The sequence below is a fragment of the Triticum aestivum genome, chromosome 3B, assembly GCF_018294505.1.
Source record: "Triticum aestivum cultivar Chinese Spring chromosome 3B, IWGSC CS RefSeq v2.1, whole genome shotgun sequence".
Classification (NCBI taxonomy): Eukaryota; Viridiplantae; Streptophyta; class Magnoliopsida; order Poales; family Poaceae; genus Triticum; species Triticum aestivum.
In genome coordinates, this window is record NC_057801.1 from 735,544,333 (window position 1) to 735,551,264 (window position 6,932).

At 41.9% G+C, this 6,932-nt stretch overlaps 1 pseudogene; it reads right to left on the reverse strand.

Annotated features, from left to right (window-relative positions):
- Positions 1-2,933: 2,933 nt before the first annotated feature.
- LOC123067773 (probable ethylene response sensor 1) lies at positions 2,934-4,283 on the reverse strand (annotated as a pseudogene).
- Positions 4,284-6,932: the final 2,649 nt, after the last annotated feature.

A 6,932-nucleotide genomic window follows, 5' to 3' on the forward strand; every position in this document is an offset into this window, starting at 1 on the left:
ATGTGACCATTAGTGCCGGTTCGAACGGCTATGCATTAGTGCTGGTTCATTTGTGACCTATAGTCCCGGTTTGTGTCACAAGCCGGGACTAAAGGGGTGGTGGCAGGCTGGCGTCAGGCCGGGGCCCCACGAGCCCCTTTAGTCCCGGGTCGTGACACAAATCGGGACTAAAGGGCTAACCTATAGTCCTAGTTTGTATCACAAACCAGGACTAAAGGGGTCTAACCTTTAGTCCCGGTTGGAGACACAAAACGGGACTAAAGGGCAATTTTCAAACTCTACCCCCGTGTGTATCGCCATTTTGGTTTTGTAGAAAACAAAATAAAATGATAAAAACTTCAAAAATTAAAATCCTTCGAGACGTAGTTATGTTACTACATCTAGTAGTTAGGAAAATTAAAAACTTAAATTTGGACATGTTTTGCAAAAAAGTGTTATGAAAAAGTATAACGGCCATATCTTTTGCATACGATGTCGAGAAAAACGCATAATATATCAAAAAAATCAGCATGAAAATCCGCATCCGATTTCGACGGCCATTGGCTTGTTTGCAAATTTTTAGAATCCTCAAATTCTGAAAGGAAAAAAAGATATGCTCAAATTTCAGTTTTTTGACTTTTCATTAAATCCTGTCAAATTGTGGTCAAACTACTTATTCAAGAAATATTAGTGTTAATAAATAATTATTTTAGTTTTTTCGAATTTTGGTCAAACTGTGGTCAAACTATGGTCAAATCTGGTCAAACTATGGTCAAACTCCTTATTCAAGAAATATTAGTGTTACTAAATAATTATTATTCTTTAGAATAATAGTTTCAAACTCAAACAGTGAAACATGTGACTTCATGCTCAAGCTAAACTTCTGAGGGTTAATAGGATTTACAGCTTACTATTGTCAGGTAAACAACAATTGCAGACTTGGAAACTAGGGGGAATAGAACTCGGAAGTTAAGCGTGCTCGGACTAGAGTAGTCAGAGGATGGGTGACCGGCCGGGAAGTTAGACGATTTGGAATGATGAGGGGTGATTAGAGCAATGATGAGGGGTGATTAGAGATTAAATCGTCAAATAATTCAGAAATTTGAAAATCAAAAAAAAAATTCAAAAAAAATTCAAAAAAAAACCTTTAGTACCGGTTGGTAGCCCTTTTAGTGGTGGTTCATGTTGAACCGGGACTAAGGGGGGGACCTTTATTCCCTACCCTTTAGTGTCGGTTACAGAACCGACACTAAAAGGCCTTACGAACCGGTGTTATAGCCTGGTTCTGCACGAGTGTCATAGAATTGCATGTTGGACTAAAGGCATCTCAAGAACTCTTTCTGGAGCATATTCTTCTTATTAATTTTTATAAATGACAAGATGTGAATGATGTTCTATACTCTTCAATCCAAAGGTATCTCAATAATGCAGTGCCATAAAATTTTCTATTTGTTGTATATATATGGTGGTTTTCAACCATATCCAAAAAGGTAGAGGTGCACACCATCTATGTTTGCCTTTCCCTATGTGAAAAATATCTAACTATTTTATTTTCCATTCCATATGTAGGTACCATCTACCAGCATTACCTTTTTTGCCTCGGGTAAAATAGGCTCTATTGTAAGGTGATGTCATTCTATGTGTATTTTTAGAACCAAAATAAGGTCTCTTTTGTCGCCAATTTTTTTGTTGGAATGGAAGTTGTCTTAAGAACAAAATGAAATTATGACTGGTCGAACCTGAGAAAGTTTACTTCTAAAATATATCCATATGTTTTCTTAAGAACAAAATGAAATTATGTTTGGTTGAACCTGAGAAAGTTTCCTTCCAAAAATATGCCCATATGTAGTTTGCATAGTATGCCTTTTTCTTTTCAAGTAGTATGAGAAATGCATGCAGCGCTCTATTTAAGATATTCTCTTCAAAATGACATGTCTAAAATTACTCGATCGCAGGTCATTATCGAGACATGTTTTATTGCATATTTTTCCTTTTTATTTTTTCACCCTTGCATCGAGTGGTTTATTTAATAGGTCTGCTTTATGTTATTTTCTCTCTTCCAATATAAATATTCATTTTAAAGGTTTGCTTCCTGGTGTTCTAACTTGAGATTTCTTGCCCTAATTTTGGCAGTACCTCCACAAAACTAGGAAGACGTTTTAGTATTGTTGTGTTTTTTGGGCCATGCTTGTGGAATACTCACCCCCGTTCCTGAATATAAGCCTTTTAGAGATTCCATGCAATTTATAAATTATAATTCCAGCGATGTCTCATCCTTCTCATTTGATGTCCAGGTTTTTCTTACAACAATGGTCTTATGATTCTGTTTGTATCTAATGCCATTTTGTATGTTTTTCTTACTTATTTTCAGGGCAAATCCCACCAGACTTACGCTCTAATTGAAGTTATCGTAAGCGTAAGCAATCAGCACTTGTTGTACTGTTTTCTTATTCTATTGAGAAAGCTCAAAATTTACAGTGTAATATCAACTTTTGCTCGCAGAATACTGAATGTGGCTAAAAAGTATTTCTTTTGAATCGGTCTCTCAATTAGGAATTATAACATGCATGATAGACATTTTATTTTATAACACCCGTGATGAGGAAACATGTGGTGCGTAAATTCCATTCATAAGTTTTGAGGTCATAAATTATATTCTCGCTGTCCATTAAACACACTGTTATATGAATCTTCATAAGCAGATCCTTGCAGCACAACACACAGGGTGAGCCAGATGGCAAGGCGTTCAAACAAAGCCATCTTTTTACTGCTATCACTATATGACATAGAAGAACCATATAAATCTGTTATCCCGGACTGCCACTATGGCTTGCTTTTGGTGTATCAGTGTATCTTTGAACTGGATTAAGAAAACCTATCATCATATATAATCGACTTGGTACTACAATACCATTTTCTATGAGATGCATGTATTCTGCTTGCTCCTATCTCTTTCAGTACGAAATATCAAATGTTGGATCAACCTGAGACAGGTAGTGCGCCCCAAAGTAGTATTACTTTCTTGTGGCTATGTCACATATGCATAATTTTAGATATGTGTGCTGAAACATAGGGTTGGACAAGGCAAACTCCCTATACTAGACACAATTATGTTATCTATAAAAGCAATTTCATGCATTAAAATGATCTATTCTTGGCAACTATTCTTGCAACAATATGAACTTTGTTTACATGCTCGGGCAATGAGTTGAGCCAGACACCGGGTGCCAATGCGCGTTTTAGATTGATAAACAATTAAACACAATTACATTATGCTATTCTTTTTATATTTGCAATGTTTCAATGATTCTATTACCGGCTTGGATATGACTATACCCGGCAGCATCGCTGTCGGGTGCGGCAAGCCGCATTTCCTACCTAGTCAGGGAAAGTGTAGTAGCAACCTAATCGGCGACGACCTCGACAAGCTCCAATTCATGAACATGCCATTTCCTCGCGCTATCAGACGGGAGCATCAAAACCATAATTGCATAGCTTTTTGCCGAAAGCTCGGGCCAGTCATTTATCTGGAAGTTTGAAAGATGCAGCAGGGGGACTTTCACAGCAGCCACCTCTGGTGGAACATACCGGCCTTGAACAGGGCGGATCCTTGCCAACGGAGAAGTATGCGGCACGATGATCGCCCGGTTGCTACTGAAGATTTGATTGACAACAGGAAGATTGATCTGCACAGACGAGCCACCCGGGATCGGGTGGCGTAGAGTATGAGTTAGCTGAAGGCTCGAACCGCTCCGCGACGGCATCCACAAGGAACATTCCTCCAGACCCAACATCCTCCCTAGCTCAACCAGAGTAGTCTTCAAGATGGTGTGCCTGTCAAGCGTGCTCCTGATCTCATGGGTGAGCATTCTGACATGCCTCCCCCTCTCCTCCTGCGTGCGTATCAGTCCCATTTCTCTGTCAAGCTCGTCGGCCTTCTTCTTGAGAAACAACTCTCTTGTCTTGACGCTCAACAAATCGGGTATTATGTGTACGAGCATGAGGGCGGTTGCGCAAGACACGACGGCCGTGGAGACCTTGGCCGTGGTCATGACGATGGCGATGGTCTTGGTGTGCATGGTGAAGGTCCAGAGGTTTATGAGGTGAGTGGCCCTGCAGAGGACGGTGAAGGCGCCGAACTGGAAGAGCACCCATCGGTAGGGGAAGAAGGATGGCTTCTTGAGGAAGTAGATGAGCTCGAGTAGGATGGAGAAGTAGGCGAGCGCTATGAAGAAGTCTGAGATGTACTTGTACTTGATGAGGAGCTCGTCGGTTGGCCAGAACGGATCGATGCAGTCACAAACTCACAACCCTCCATTTTAGCTAATCTGGAGGTTGGGTGCCTAGCTAGAGAGCTGTTGTTGTCGTCCTGGCCGGCATTTGTTCCCTGCAAAGACAAAAATCAGAGAAACAACTTGATGAAGTGTGAGAACAACGAGTATTTGACAAAAAACTGTGAAATATGTTGGAAGCGTTGAACCCTTTGTCTCGGGCCGCATTGGTATATATTGGGCACAAGCCTTGGCATACAAGTTATGGAGAGATCGATCAAGAGATCGTTAGAGGAGATAATGCTACGAGGGAGAGAAGAAGAGATAGATCAGGAGTACAAGTTTAAATGACAAAACCTATCTCTATACAACTACTCTAACACTCCCCCTCAATTTAAACCTCAAGGAGCTTTGCCAAGGTTGAGATTGTATGTAAACTTTTCCAACCCTCTCACAGTAAGCGGTTTTGTAAACCCATCTGCAAGCTGATCTCCTGTAGGAATGAACCTGATCTCAAGTAACTTCTGAGCCACTCTTTCTCTGACAAAATGAAAGTCCACCTCAATGTGTTTTGTTCGTGCATGAAAAACTAGATTCGCTGAGAGATAAGTTGCCCCAATATTATCACACCATAGTCTCGCAGCAGTAGGAGCTTTAATACCAAGCTCATAAAGAAGTGTTTGAATCCACATTACTTCAGCTGTAGCATTAGCCAATGCTTTATATTCAGCCTCTGTACTTGATCTTGAGATAGTGGCCGGTTTTCTTGCGCTCCATGACACAAGATTTGTTCCCAGGAATACAGCAAAACCACCTGTAGATCTTCTATCATCAGCACATCCTGCCCAGTCTGCATCTAAATAAGCAATTACAAGGAGAGAAGAAGACTTGGTAATTTGAAGTCCAAGACCTTCTGAGTGCTTAAGATACCTTAGAATTCTCTTAACTGCAGTCCAATAAGTGGTTCTAGGTGCATGTAAGTACTGACATATCTTGTTGACTGAGTATGAAATATCAGGACGAGTAAGGGTTAAATACTGCAAAGCACCTACAACACTCCTATAATTTGTTGCATCCTCTGGTGCAAGAGCTTCTCCACTTTCTACTGTGAGCATTTCTGAGGTAGAAATTGGTGTACTAACCGGCTTGCAATTTTCCAAACCCACTCTTCTGAGAATATCAGTGGTGTATTTTTCCTGTGAGAGAAGTACCCATCTTTAATTTTCTTCACTTCTACTCCAAGGAAATAATGAAGATCACCCAAATCCTTGAGAGCAAATTCCAACTTTAAATCCTTAAGCAAGCAAGTGGTAGCTTCTGCACTTGAACTAGCAACAATTATATCATCAACATAGACAAGCACAAAAATAGTAACACTGCCTTTTCTAAAAAAGAACAGTGAGGTATCTGCCTTGGATGGTATGAACCCAAGGTGTTGCAACTGCATACTCAATCTGGAATACCAAGCTCTTGGTGCTTGTTTTAAGCCATATATTGCTTTATCCAACTTACAGACATACTGTGGTGTGCTGTGATCCTCATAACCTGGTGGTTGCCGCATGAACACTTCTTCCTCAAGAACACCATGAAGAAACGCGTTCTGAACATCTAGCTGTCTTAAGCTCCAACCTCTGGAATTAGCAATAGACAAGACAAGACGAATAATAGCAAACTTAACAACAGGACTAAAAGTATCTTCATAATCAATTCCAAATCTCTGTTTAAAGCCTTTAGCAACTAATCTGGCCTTATATCTGTCTATGCTCCCATCAGACTTTCTTTTTATCTTGTACACCCACTTACAATCAATAATATTGTCTCCATGTTTTGGTCGTACCAAGTGCCAAGTTTTGTTTTTCATAAGTGCATCATATTCATGGTCCATAGCATCTTTCCAATCCTTATTAGCAAGAGCATCATGCAAATGAATTGGTTCACCAGTAGTGGTAAGAAAAGCACGTTTGATTTTGTCATACCTAATTGTACCATCATTGTACTGTTTTTCTTTCACAATACCTGACCGAGACCTTGTTTGCCGGAAAGGGGGCGTAGAAGACACGAGAGCAGCCATTGTGGATGGTTGCACAGAAGATCCTGGTAAAACCTCATCTGCCATAGAGGATCCCGCCGGCTCCCGATCCGATGCAGGGAACCAATCAGCCAGCTCCCGATCCGAGGTGGATCCTGGCGTCTGGACAGCCGTGGGCTCAGGCGCGCGCCCGTGTGCGACCACTGTGGGGCCAGGTATGCGCCCGCGGTCGGCCGCTGTCGGGGCCTGCGGTGACGTGTCAACAGGGGATTCGCCCCCTTCCGCACCTGTGCTGGCCGCCGAATCGGAGCGAGGAGGCGTGGCGCGAGGCGATACGACAGGGTCAGTGGGCTCCACCCTGCGGCGCGGTCGGCCACAGGACCACGGGCGAATCTCCATGGGATCGTGTGCTGACAGCAGCAGCAGGCTGCGTGCACGAATCCGCCTGGGATCGCGTGATGTCAGCCGGATCAGCAGCGTATTCCGCGCCTGTTCTGTCTGTTTCCTCACACATAAAATGACAGTTCAGATTAGCACAAATATCAGCCGAATCAGAATTTCCTTGGGATTTTTGCACATGATCAAGTTTAGTTAATTCTCCCACATGATCAGAAGGTGCAGTAGGATCGTGTAAGAGTGCTATTTCAGCACGA